The sequence below is a fragment of the Corvus moneduloides genome, chromosome 10, assembly GCF_009650955.1.
Source record: "Corvus moneduloides isolate bCorMon1 chromosome 10, bCorMon1.pri, whole genome shotgun sequence".
Classification (NCBI taxonomy): domain Eukaryota; kingdom Metazoa; phylum Chordata; class Aves; order Passeriformes; family Corvidae; genus Corvus; species Corvus moneduloides.
In genome coordinates this window covers 13,921,943-13,936,506 of record NC_045485.1, presented here as the reverse complement: position 1 = coordinate 13,936,506, position 14,564 = coordinate 13,921,943, and the positions used below count along the sequence as shown (strand labels likewise).

The 14,564-nt window shown below is 38.1% G+C and overlaps 1 protein-coding gene across 4 annotated transcripts in view; it reads right to left on the bottom strand.

Moving 5' to 3' along the window:
• Nucleotides 1–14,564, bottom strand: part of CPB1 (carboxypeptidase B1) — a 38,418-nt gene that overhangs the window by 21,004 nt on the left and 2,850 nt on the right. Inside the window, exon 1 of one of the 4 annotated variants that reach the window (XM_032119199.1) lies at nucleotides 2,439–2,712. The exons of the other annotated variants lie outside the window; for them this stretch is intronic. The gene's annotated coding sequence lies outside the window, so the exon portion shown is untranslated. Of the gene's footprint in view, nucleotides 1–2,438; nucleotides 2,713–14,564 lie in introns of those variants that run through there. 4 annotated transcript variants of the gene reach the window in all.

Sequence of the window (14,564 nt, the reverse complement as noted above, 5' to 3'; positions counted from 1 at the left end):
AAAACTCTACTGGGCCTACTTACAGAAAACTATCTTTGCCAAACTATAGCATTTAAACTTAGGTTGCAGTTAATGGCCTAATTTGTAGCACTGCAAGTTCTTGCCCAGTAATAATCTTATTTAGAGACAAGTTTCTGAAGACGGATGACATCAGGAGCTGTTCTGACTGTGTCAAAACAATACTGCAAAGTCTTCAGAAGTTTTTAGTTTTATGATGGTGAGATCATCACTGCAGATATTGGTATCAAATAAAAGGGTCTGATCCCATAAAGACAATTGCAAACACAATAATGTGGAGATGATCAAGACCAGATCTTGCAATGAATAAGTGATCACGAGAAGTAATCAAACAATTTGCAGATGTCATCATTCCCTGTTGAGAAGCATTTTGGAAATAGAAATTGCCAGATTTCAAAGTCCGAGTTTACTTTTAGTAAATTGTTTCCTTATTCAAGCAGTTGGAGATTTTGGGGTTTTTTGGTTTTATGTTTGGAGTTTTTTTCTCCAAACAATCAGTGATGCAGCATCTACTACTGAGTTGGCAAACATTACCAAATACTAGAATTTGTAATGGCAGTTTTTGCAGTTTCCATCCCAGACTACATCAGAAATGAACACTGACTTAGAATCCTACTTAAGTGATTTATTTTGCATCTCGGGATGGATGTTTTTCAGGTTAGCTCATAAACTAGCTCTAAACATTGTCTTGCTCTTCTAACTGTGTAGTATAAATGTTTAATACTTGTATGATAAAGGGGCAGCATAAGGATAAATGAAATAGCAAATCGGATTTGGTTAAGCCATCTGTTCTTTTTAGCGTCTGATTACAAGCCAACATCGCATCAGTTGGCCATGGCTGAGTAAACCTTGGCCTATCACAGAGAGCAGAGCATTACCTATATCTCTGAATAGATTCAGAAGGACAATTAATTTTTGTGTAATCAAGGAAGTAACAAAATCCAAAAGGAGAATGTGTGGTTTCCGTTTGTTTCCTTCAGGACTGTATTTTGTCTTATACTCAATGTAACTGAAGCTAAAAACAATGTCAGCAATTGCAATTTTGTTGTAGTTGTTTGCTTTTTAGATGATTAAAAATACAGCCTCCTATGATGTTGTCACTCACAAAGATTATTCCCTGTAAATAAATGGCTACATTCCAGCTGAAATTCATCTTTGTAGTAATTTCTTATTTCAGTTTTTGGAATAGAATGAATCTGGTACTCCTCTTTGAAAAGCATATGAAGGCTAACCACAGACTGATAAAAGGAAAAAATACACATCAATGTTAGCATTTCAGAAGCATCCTTTATTCTACAAAGCCTTTCATTCCATTTGTTATCAAACTGAGTCCAAAAGTCTGAGGATAAATAATGTCTGTTTTTCTAGGAGTTTCAGTAGATAGAGGTTTCCTGAATCCAATAGTTTGTTGATCTACATTTTTAAAAAGTCCACCATCTTTGAGTCACGAAATATTGTCAGTTCTTACAATCTCTGATTGACATATTTATCTTCTTAATATTGTTTGATATTTATTCTGTTCCAAAAGATCAGCAATGTGCAAATCTTAACACTGCTTATGCATGTAGTGTAGCAAAGTCCTAGCATGTGCCCCAGACCACCAGGCACATGTGTTTGATGTACAGGCACCCTCTTATTTGTTAAGGTAATATATTCTAACCTTAGTTTTGAAGAATAATACTATTGAATATATTCCAAAGACCTTTGAGAGTACTTTGAAGAGGCCAGGATCAGCAGAATTTGCTATCCCGCATATGATCCAAGCTTTCTTGATACTTTCTCTTTATTTATATATTATTAATATTGCATCTTGTAATTCATCAAAGGCTTTTTCAACTTTAGGGCCCTGGGACATGCTCATATCCTCCTGTTTTGGTAGCTATGTGTAGGTATCTTCCTTTTAAATTTTTTTTTTCACATTTGCAGATGCTACTTAATAGGTAAACAGGTACCGGATAAGAAGCGAAAAGAATGGAAGTGATGAGATCAAGGGTACGGAGCAAAAAAAGAGGGAGCTCTCATGACTTTGGGATGTGTTTGTGCCTCTATTATTGACTCATCAGGTGATAAAAAGCAAAACTTGTTCTTTGCAGAGTCAGTGGGTTCTTGCCAATGTATCTCCTGTGAAATAAGTATCATATTTTTACTATTGACCTCTATGAATCAGGATTAAGAGTGTAGTATTGCAGCTTCATTGCATGATCCATGCACAGCTTGCTTAGGATTTACAAAGTATTTTATTACTCTAGCTAGAAGTTGAATATATCATATGCATTCAAATTCATATTTGTTTGGAAAAAAGTGTGAAATATACTAAAATAGAAGCATTGAGTAAAGGTACTTGCAGAAACCAAGCACTGAGAATCTGTTTAGTGCTAAGCAGAAAAAAGATGTTTAATGAAGCAATGAGATGGACTGACCTCACACCCGTTGGTTATGGACATCTTCTGCTTAATTAGCTGGTCCTTGGGCTGAGCTTTCTGTCTTGTAGAAGATTGTGGCCACTTCTCGTACTCGAGCCTATACCATGATCTCTGTGAGGCTGGCAGGGTCATGGCAGGACTCAGTGGCAGCTCAAAGACACACAAAAGCATAAGGCCCTTCCCGTTTCAAATTTAAGGCACTGAGATCAACATGTGGTGTGAAGTGAGATCATAACTACAGCGAACAGTTCCTGCTCTAGAAAAGTACACAGGTAACGAGGTGCTCAGTGCTCTTACTAATAGAAGCCAGTTTCAACTCCCATCTTTGTGCAGGTTCTACCTGATGGGTCTAGGAGTTTCTCTTCTGGGGTGGATCAGCACATCATTTACACCTATAAATATCTCCAACAATGCCAGAACCAGATGCTTTTGAGGTGGTGCTAGAATTATTCTGTAACAAGACTCAGGAGTGTCTGCCCACTGCTGAGGCCTCTCCAGTGTATGTAATTCAGATTGTTAGCATGTTGTCTTCCTCAGTATTCCCCTAATTCCCATCTTGGGCTCTGCAGGAGCTGAAGGTAAATCAGTGTGCACTCATCCGCCTCCATTTTTAACAGAAGGATTTAGACAGACAGGTGGATCTCCATTTCATCCCACTAAATATGATCCAGATAGTGATGCTCTATTGGTGTTAGCAGAGCACAGCAGGACCACCACGAGTGGGAGTAAAGGCACATGATAGTTAATGGGAGAGTCCAGGATGCATTTAAAAAACATCAACAGGAAAGGTTCAAGGAAGAGACTGGACTGAGAAGTTTGATTCCACCCTTAGGCCTAACTGAAATTTCTTTTTACACATTTCTGACTAATTTACTGTTCTGTTTTGCTTTTTGTATGTGATGGCCTTCATGGGTTATGTAAATCATGAACATTTTTCTCCTGCATAGCTTGTTTTTCATCTGCAGGCTTGATAAATCTCAAGCCTAGTGCTTGGATAGTTACTCTGGATGATTTTGAAATCCAGTGCCCTTCGCTGAGAGGCAGGTTGTTATACCTGGGCAAAGGTCAGGGAGTTCTACCATGTCAGAAAAACAAGACTATTTAGAAATTAATAAAGTGTTCTGTTCACATCTATTGAAATAATCCAAATGCACAAGTTACAGATGAAAGTAGAACTCTACTAATCAGCTAATACTTTGGCTCTCTGACTTCCTTCCCAACAAAACACATGAAAAGATCAATAAAATTAGTTCCTTTCTTACTTTCTAGAGGAGTTTGGAGTTAGACTTCATATAACATACTGCAAAAAAAGAAAAAAAAAGCCCACACCAAAAGAAGCATGTAAAAAATACCAAACAAAAAAGCTCAAATAGATTCTGCACATCAATTTGTTCATGTAAAAATATATTCCTTCTCAAACAGACCAACAGTTATTAATTGATTAGAAGCATTCATAAAACTCTTCTCAAAGCAATTAATTGGACTAATAATCTATACTTGGACAGCCTTATTAAAACATGCTAATTGCAAAAACTAATGAAAGCTCACTCATTACAAGAGTATGGGGTAGCAGATTAAGAGGAAAGAATTAATCTTGGCACTCTGTTCCTCTGTGAACATGTAAGTAAACAAAACTCAAACTGAACAGAGAACCTGTCTGACTTAAGCAAGTGTATTAGTTATTTGTGAGACATCATGGGGACAAAAATCAACAACAAATCAAATGCATGGTACTGAGAGGTGTGGAACCAAATCTGACTGAGGTATGGATTTTTTTCTAGGTTTCTTTTATTCACAGAAGGAGTTCAACTACAAAAAATAAAAGTGGACTTTTCAAAAAATTAATGATTTGGTAGTTTTTAGTAAACAGTAGGTTTCATGGAACAAAGGAAAACACAGTGCAAACAATCTTGTCACCATAGTCAAATTTCATTTACGTGAATTTATCTGAAAATAAATTCAGTTGGACAAATGTCTGTTAAACTTGTATGAAAAGGGCCTCAATGAAGCAAAAGAGAAACAAGCTGCAGAGCATAAACAACACCATTCTTGGGAAATACTTTTGCCTGCATACATGGAAGTGTTAGGCATCACAGATAAGATAGCTGCTTTAAATTCAGTATCCAAATTCTTCTGTATTACACCCAGGCAACTCCAGATGTTTAAATTATTTCCTTTTTTTTCGCTTGGTAAAGCACAATTGAGAAAAAATATTCTTTATACGAGCTTGATTGGAAACATTTTGTAAAACTAGGTTGTAATACACAAACACTGGGACTGAGCAGGTCCAGTTTTAGACACAGGTTTTTTTGCTACTAATTTATCTCTGCTTCTTAGTTATATTTTGGTGCACTTCTCAGCTTCCAGCCCTGAAATCAGATCTACTAGGAAGGGGTGAAGGAGGAGTAAAGAGAGAGACCATGCTTTGATCCACTGCCTTCTGAAACATCATAGCTACCTGAAATCCTTACATTTTCTGTGAATTATTTAAAACATTTTCTCAAAAAAAAAAAAGTATTTTGATGTGGAAATGTTTCTGTAGTAGTGCTTCATAGAAAAGGTAGAAAAGGCATGCCAAGGCCCAGTGCTGTATTCTGCAGCCAGTATGGCACACCCATGATGTTCTGTGACTAAGGAATCTAGCCATGGAGCAGCTCAGCTGCTGGTTCTGTGCAAATGTCATCAGGAAATCTGGTCCAAAAGCCTGGCCAGATAAAATAATAATTAAAATATGGAATATAGAATCTTTAGATATAGATATAAAAATACTATTTTCTCCCCCATAAAACTCCATAATACTCCTACCTTACCTTGAGAATTTTCATAGTGAAAGGGGATGTTCCTTCCCTGTTGTGGTTATCTGATTTTTACTGCTATGCAGCTTCTAGAAGGGTTGGGGAATTTTTCCTCTTGGTTTGCTGCCAAAGATTTTCCTACCTAAGCAAAGCTGCCTCTTGGTTTGTTCAGTATGTTGCTCACATTGGACTTTGTTTTCTCACTGGAAGGCTTAGAACAGAATATGTGAAGTTTGGGATTTTGCTTGGTTTTGATTCATGCAGTTTTTAATTAAATATTTTGCTACATTAATGCATTTTCTGGATTAGGTAAATTGCTGGAACTTCTCTGATGTTTGAAGAAACTGTAATTGTTATTCAATCATGAAAATGAGAAGAGGTCATGGTACCTCTCTCTCACTGAGTAACAAGCTTCTGGAACTTGAACTAAGAGATTTTGTCATGAAATAAAAGTGACTACTTTGGCTTACTGGAAATAATTCTGGATTAAGTTAAGGATTTACACAGAATGAAAGATGAGAGAATGCTCTCTTCATCAACTTTCTCCTTCATTATGCTCTAAGATGTGACCCTAACATTCACAATAGTTAGTTTTGTGGTCTTTCTAACTGTCACATTTCACTAAATTCTGGTGGCTTGAGTGGTGAGTGGGTGGAAGGTGGATCACTTTGTTCAAGGCAAATTCGTCACATTTTGCTTGGGAATTGCTTGGAAGAAAAATCCATTCATTTTGAACCTTTTTGTGTCACTTCTCCTTTAAAGCTCATTCTTGTATCTTTGTAGCCACAAAAGAAAGGAAGCACCTGCTTGTTAATTCTCCTCACACACCTATTAGGTAAGCAAATCCTGCTTTAGTCATCGATGCAGTCACTTTGCTGTAGTTGCACAGGAATGTGTAGTAGTAGAGCCTTCCACTTCAATGGCAGTTTTACTGCTGCTTTTCCTTTGGGACCAAAGAAAATAGTGGGAACACAGATTGGAAGTCAGAGGTATTCCAGACCTACTAGCAAACAGCAGCATAATGAAAACTGAAGGTCTTGAATGATAGTAAAATAACTGAGTTGGTAAAAACTCAACTGATGGAGCTCTCATGTGGAACATATTGTGTCTACAATGTTACAGGTCATTTCCTCTGCCTTTCTCTATAAACATGTTTTTCAAATTGGTTTCAAATTGGTTTCAATTGGTTTCAATTGGTCCAGCTGCTTCAAGCCCAGTATATGGAAAGCATATTCATATGACAGATAACCAGCAGCTATTGTTGGAAAATTGACAAATGAAGGGTCGATGTTGCTTGGGAGAATGAATTTGTGCCTCCAGGCATAACATCTTCCTCAATATTTTGCTCATCTATGAGTTTTTCATTGCAAAGGCTGGGCCAGTGGCACTAAGAGGCCTCTTTCTTTCCAGATACAGCTCTAGGAAATGTAGCAAAGAAAGAAGAAACAAAGATCCTGGTGGACTCTTTGGTCAAGGCACTGAATGACAGAGAAAAGCTGTTCTTAATCTCTCTGGAATTGTTCTCTCTGTTAAAGAAGATACTGTCATTTGTTAATCCTGGCTCTGATTTATTCCTACCCATAGAAGTATTTTGTATTGAAGATCTGGCAACAGTGTATGGGGCAATACACATACCTCTGTGTTCCAGAGGCAACCTAATCCATTTAACCATGTCCTATCTGCTATCTCTTTGATTTAGACTTTTTTTTTCAAGCTTTTTTTCCTCCTTCAAATACAGTTTAGTTGAAATGCAGGAAAGCTACACTTTTCATGACTAAAAGAAATATAATTTTCTTTTGCTTTGATTCTTGTCTATAACATTGCATGTTTGTCCTGAGAAGGAGAGAAAAATGCCACAATCCATTTAACTGGCAACATAACTTGCATATTTTTGTAGTTAAATCTATCAAGATACATACTGCTTTATGTTTATTGCCATTTTGATCCTACAAGTTCCACAAAAACATTGCTTGTAGTTGTCAAAGACCATACATCCTCCTTAGTAAGAGATGTGCTTTGATCTACTTCACTGCTTCAAAGTTTCAAATGCACTCAGAGCTTTTCATGGAATTTTGAAAAACAATTATTGAGAAGAGTAATTATGAAGGTAGTAATTTTCTCACTGATGTTATTTTCTATAATTGAGAGTTAGGCAGTAAGAGCATTGTGTTTCTCTCTATTTTTTTTTCCTGCAGCAGAATCCAGAAGGAATTTTGATTTCTACAATTTTTCTTTTTTAATTCACTCTGCCCTGAGGAACTGCAGTCAGTCAGAAGGCTAAGAGACTGCAAGAATTGAAGCTTATATATGGAAGCAAATATAAACTACCTGGCAAGCACAAAGTATTAAAAAACCCACAAAAACCTGCATTTCAAATAGGCTTACACCACAAGTTCTTAAGCTTGTGGCTAAGGCCATATGGTTACAGAAGGATTGCCCTGTGTAGTTTGTGTCTGTCCACTCAGAAATTGTGCTGACCTTCATTCCCTTCATAATTTTTTAGCATTACAGAAATGGTAGTTTTCCAATTACTTACATGGATAAAGTGTTTAAATGTATGTTATACTTCTTTTAATGCAAGGAAACTGTCTGCTTCCTAGAGACCCCTCTTGAGAAGTGCTGACTGAGGCCACACTCCAATAACAGCCACAAGGATACAAATATGTGGAGCTCTTTGCAGATCATTACAGGAAGCTGTGTAATGTTACAAGCTGATTTTGTTTTTAAGCTGCATTGATGTTATTTCAGGCACTTATTAATTTTTTCCATTTGTAAAAAATTGCATATTCATAAAATAGCTGTTCAAGGATTATGATCTTTTAAGAAAAATGTAATAATTTTGTTATGAAGCAGCCCAGTTCTGACAAAAAAGAATATTTTTTTTGTTTAAAAATAAAAATTGAAGTTCTCTAAATCACAGAAGTGAAACCTTGATAACTTTTACTCTTTTTTTTTGTCTTAGCTCTCATGAAGTCTTGTTCCAACAGCATTCAGAAGTAAACTCTCTTGGACTGTTGTTTTTAACTCTTGTATGGATCCTGAATGGAGTAATTTCTCACTTGTTTGACAGCTAGACCAATTTTTGAAGGCTGGAGGAGAGAAGGGAGTTATATTTTACATGTAGAGTCAAATAACTCATAGATTTTATAATCTAAACCAATGTTTCATTGTAAGGTTTGAAGAATTTTTGTACTTTTTTCAGGTCTCAAGTATCAAGGTTTCCAAAGGGAAAATGATGAACCTTGTAAAACACATGTGTTCACAATACAAATGGTTCACCACAAATATAAGTCACTCATGCCTTTTTCAGCATGTAAAAATAACAGCATAAAGCAGAGGCTCTTCTGCCATCTTTGAACTGTATATCCTGCTATCAGTGTTTGGAAGCTGTTTGGTGGGAGAGACTGCAAGTTCTGAAAGAGTCAAAAGTAGTTAAAGAGCATTGATCTTAAATGGCTTCCTGTGAAACAACACCTATGGTGGAGAAATATCATCCCAAGGGACAAGAAGACGAAAAACATTATGCTGAAATTGTGCTGAAGCTCTGCCAAGGCCTTTTCTAATTCTTCCAAGCTTATCACAGGCTGTATTTGTGTGCTATAAATCAGTGTTGTCAGTATCATGAACTGCAACCTTAGCACAAGGCCAGCGCTGTTTGTAGTGAATGGCAGGGGATTTGCCTGCTGGTTTGAACTGCAGCAAGGACTGAGGAAGCTGATGTCTAACAACTGAATTATTCCATCAGCTCATCCTCTGCCTCAGAAGTGTTTCTACACCCATAGAAACTTCTGACCAATTAGTTAGTCCATGGCTTTGTCCCAAAGCAGGGTAATCTGTGTCATTCCTCATAGGGATCCAAACTATCTGTTCTTAAAATTTTCCAGTGCTAAGGTGCCAAAATTTCTCCTTATCTGTGTTGCAAAAAGAAGTGGTTACATTTGGAAAAGGCTGTTTATGAATGGATTAAACAGGTTGAACTTTGTGGAACCCAAGTCTGGATTCCTGTCTAATGAGCCAAGAAGAAAATGGTGAAGGACTGTAGCTGCAAGTTCAGGCTGCCAATACCCCGTTTGACATTCCTCCTCTAAGGGGTTTTATCACTAGGCCAAACCTGTCTGCATTGCACATTACTTTCCTACCTGTTTTTTACTGCTTGTCAGTTGGACTGCCTAGGTTTGGGAAAAACGCTTAAATCACCTTAAATATCCAACAAAACTCAAACTTGTCCCCAGGTGAGACTGAGTCTTAGAAAGCAGCTAGATGCTAAAACAAGACTGACATTATTTTGACAATCCTAACCAGTCATTATGGATTCTGAAGTGGGATTTATGGAGGATGCAATGCTATTGTTGGGTAAGCTTGAGTGGAAATCTTTTACATCCTGGTCTCTGCTACAGCTCCCTTTCAGCCCCAGAGACCACTGCCAGAGTAACCTCAAACCTCTCAGTGCTCTTCTTTTGGGCTTGGTGAGCAGCACCTGGGAGGGACACAGCATGGGATGGCCAAACAGGGCCATGGAGATAGAGCTGGGCTGGGACGGGACAGGACCAGAGCTCAGTGTCCATCAGCATCACTTGGGCTGGGACACACAGCCCAGGCTGGGCTGCAATGGGCTGCTGGGCCAGGGCAGGGTGGGGAACCCCCAGGTGCTGCTCGTCAGGCTCTTTAAAGCACAAAAGTGTCCTCAGAGCCTGGGGTGGGTCCTGGAGGAGTGTTGCAGAAAACGTGTGAGCCCTGCTGTGAGCCCTGCTAGGAGCTGGGCAGGAAGGGCAGCACCCAGGAACCCTCCCTCGAGTGACAGGACACCCCTGTTTGGGCTGGGGTCTCTGTGAGCCCTGTGCTGGATGGGGAACAAAGTCTTTGTGCTGTGAAAGTGAGAGATGGGTGAAAATGCTTCCCCTTCAGCGGAACCAAGGCCACAGCCTCACCAGTCACGGACGCCTCACAAGGAGAGGACAGCGTCGTTCTCTGGGGTAAGCTGATGGTTGAGTGGGCTTTCACATGACAGAATCACAGCGAGTTCCCTGTACTTGTGGCAGCTGATAAATGAAGTGAGCAGACAGTCATACTTTGTGTTTTGCTGGTCAGTGTCCTGGTGAAAGGCAACCATGAGCTCTGTGAGCTGCATGCCAGCAGGGAAGTTATGCTGTGGTTGGGTTGTGGTGCATCTGTAAGAATTTATATAGCACTAGTTGTGCTTTTTGGGCCAGGAAAGCACAGATGTGGCCAAATCCTGATCTCAATTGCATGTGCACAGCTCCCAAGGCAGCAAGGCTGCATCCTGGCTCAGCACTTGGTCTAATGAGGGCTTGCATGATTGCAAATAATGTGCATGGCACACTGGAGAGTGAGCAAACAACTGTTCCCTGTGTCGCTGTGCTCTGCTCTGCAGCATCTGTTTTGCTTCATCATTTTTTAAAAGACAACCACAAATATTTTTCACTAGGGAGTTGATAAATAACAGTGCTTACATTTAAAAAAAGTTTTAGCGGGGATAAAAGTAAATCTTCTAGTGTATAAAATCTTTATGCTTTGATTTGAGTATTAATTCACAGATTGTCTCTTATGTTGTTCCTAGCTCAGTAAATCCTATGGGGTTTTCGCCCTCAGGAGATCACATGGGGTGATGTCTTAGCGTGATTTATTTTTATTTATATATCTAAGTTTGCACAGAATTGTCTTCCACAGCAGCAGTTTTACATGAAGATTTGTATTCTTTGGAAAATTTGGCAAACTGGGGAATATTTAATAATTTGTCAATGAAACTTTAAATGAAATTTGTTGCAACTTTGTGGATACACATGATGAGTGTGATGTAGTAAACTAAGTATCTATTTTAAAGGGATGTGGTCAAAAGATTGTATTACATTTTTTTCATTCTTAAACAGCTTTCTGAGAGGAAATGTGTTCTAGCAAATGGCAGACTACATGTATGAACAGAAGTGGGGCTAGCCTAAAGTCTAGTTTTAGCATTTCTCTAATGCTTTGTTGTCTTCCTTGTCTTCGTAACATCTAATTTTAAGATTCAACATAATGTGGAGGTCAACAACAAAGCAGGGGAAACAGTGTACATGTGCGAAATGGAAGAGAGAAGTCTGGGCTCTCTGCTATGGAAGGGGTCTCTCCCTGTCTGCTCTGTGCTCTCACTTGGAAAAGCAGAACAGGAAAACCCTGCTACTTCTAGAAGCTGATGGCATAAGCACTGGAAGGTGTTCACCTCTTTTGTAGAGAGGAAGTGGTCTGTAATAGTTATGTGTTTGATAGAAGCATCTGCTTGCTTTGTTGGGATGGGGACTGCTGTATTTTTACCTTTCTTTATGGTTTCAAGCTGATGGTGAGCTCTGCAGTGGTGTTTGGAGTGAGCTGTGTGTGTCTAAAGTTTTGAGCATTTTTTTGAAGTTACAGGGTTAGCATTGGACCTTTCCAAGTTTATTGACATAATGTGATTAAGTCAAAGACAACATTAAAATAACATTAGAGAATACCAAGACAGGGAAACTTGTTTGGGAAACAAAACAAAATAGAAAGGGCTATACCTAAATAAAGAGAAGAGTATGTGAAATGAAGAAAAACAGACCCTGAGATCTGTGCTTTTTCTAAATGAGAAAGCAATTGTAATAAATGCACCCCCTACATGCACAACTCCTGCCCCCAAACCAAACAAACTTGTAAAAATCAACAGAGCACGCAGACACACATTCCCCTCCTACCATTTCACTGACAATTTCTCAATAATGCTGTTCTGCATTAAGCCCTCAAGGCAGTATTGCAGTTTAGTTGCTGCAGGGTTATTTTCTGATTTTTGAATAGGTGACCAGGAAAGAATGTGATTATGGGTCTGAATATGGTCTCTGCTATGAAGAATTGTAGAAGTTCTCTGTTCTATCCAAGTCTTGTTGTATGAACTAGAAAATTAAAAACATTTTACATTTCATGACGAGGTAGAAGTAATTTTTAGTTACAAAGAGAAAGGTCTGTCATGATACAAATATTGTGGAAGTGCCTGGATGACTCTGTGTAGACGTGACTTTATTGCAATACTGATTTTTCTTTTCGTAACATACATCTCGCTGACAATAATTCTGACTGAATTTATTAAAATTGTTTAACAGTAACTTATCTCCAATAGTTCCTTCACTATATTTGAGTGTGTATTTTCTATTGCTGTACAGCATGATCTAAGTATGAGGTACTGAAGTGCATATTGTTACCTTAAAAACTGCTTGGGTGACAAGAATGAATTACAATTATTTATTAGTCTCCTATTTGACAGTGGGAGTTGCACCAAAATGCTGGCACTGGATGGTTAGCTGGTGCTAATCTGTGTTTTCAGTTTTGGATAGTCTAAAGAAGATTTGATGTTTTGTTTCCTGAAATAAACAAAAGCAGCTTCGGAACTGTCAGAAAACAACTGTGGTTCTTAAGGGCTAATTACTGATCTTTGTCATGGGGTTGTAGTTTTTTCATGAATTCTGCTTCAATCAGGGAAAAATACTCTTAAGTGCCAATAAAAGTTTTTATGTTGCTGTGGTTTCCTCCTGCTTTCCTCCTCTCAATTTATGACTTTATTTCACTGTGTCTGTTATTAAGTGACACTTTACGTGGTTTTAATGCAAATTACTTCAAACTCTCTGGCTAGGAAGCTGCCTCAAAGCATAAGGAAATAGTGTTTAACTTCTTAGTGTTTTCTAGATTGGCTTGGCTGTGTTTAAAGCAACCTTTACAAGCAGATGGATCAAATGCTTGGCTCCATCATTTTGCCTTGATCTGTTTTGTATTCAGCCACTCAGATGATAGCACAATGTATGTTATATTTTCATATCTGTCTCAGAGGAGATAAAATGATTTTTCAGATGCTATTTTTTCTCTCCATTTCTAAAGTGAACAGCAGCATGTGATATGTTTTAGAATTTAATGTTGTCTCTTCATTGAAGCCTGTAACTAAATTCCAGCTGACGCCAGTGTGAACAGGATTTAGTCAGTGTTTTGTGCTTACTTGACAAATTTCTTTTCCACATCACAGTGCCGCTCTGCATATTCTTAAAGTTCTTCAATATTGTGCACTACAGGTAATTGCCTAGTTTTCTCTTTTTTTCCATAATCTTAAAAATGCAAAGTCTCATTTACCAGACCAGCAATTATAATCTTGTCCATAGAGCAATAACATTTTAGATGGGAATAAAACAGATTTTGGCACTGCCCAACGGAAATCTTAAAAGGGCTATTTAGACTGCAGATAGGAACAGCTGTGACAGGTTTATGGCCAATGTTTACAGACCTGCTTTGACTTCTCTAAATCAATGTCAATGCTTGCTATTACAAGGTGCAAATTGAAGGTTGAAATGTAGAATATCAAGGGGTTTAAATACATGATTGCAACTTCAATTCCTATAGTTCCTGAAGATTTATATCTTTGGAAGAGCCTGAAGTAATGCTGAGCCTTTTAGAGAGGCTCTTAGTTTGAAATCATCATTTTCAATACAATGAAATTAATAGTGGGTAATGCAGCTCTAGGAACCACAGCTGCATTGACCTGTCTTCCAATATTTATCATCCAGTGTATATTTTAATTTTTACCCTCTGTTTAAAAGAATATTTTATGTCCTGTTACTGAGAGGCCCTCTGAAGGAGAAAGAAATACTGGAATGACTGCCAGCAAAATCCTGTCAAATGCACAGTCAGCAGTTAAAATTTAAAATACTGTCTAAATTGTGATTCAAAGCTTGTGCAAAAGAATGTTTGTTTGTTTTCAAATTTGTTAGAGACCTCCTGAGAGTTGCTCTGTGCTTTGGGAAATCAAACATTTCCCAAATTAGAAACATATAGGGAAAGTCTTAGATTCCTTTGTTTTCTGTGAAAACACACATTGAAAAACAATGTGGGATTAACACAATGTGTGTTGGAGCAAATTGTTAGTATTGCCCATGTGTTTTTCTCCACTGTTATAGTGAACTTAACCCCCAGAGAGTATTTCATGCCTAGCTGTTAGGAGAAAAACACAGTGGAAAGCCCAAAATTTAAGTGTAGACATGATGAATTAAATGCAAAGCTTTGCCAAACACAAACAAGCCCTAGTGTTCGTTCTAGTCTGTACTTCCAGCATGCTGGAGTGCAGCAGTGGCATGTGTATGGTATGTGCTGGCTGGCAGTCAGTTATCAGTTAATGCTATCAGTAAGTGAAATACTGCAGGTATTGCATAGTAGGTGAAATTCAGGGATATCTCTACCCACGGTAATTTTTGTTCAGGCTGTCATTGCCTCCATGGCTGTATGGGGCCAAGGGAGTAAATTTTGTTTTGCAATAAATGAAACTGGATTCCATGGCTGT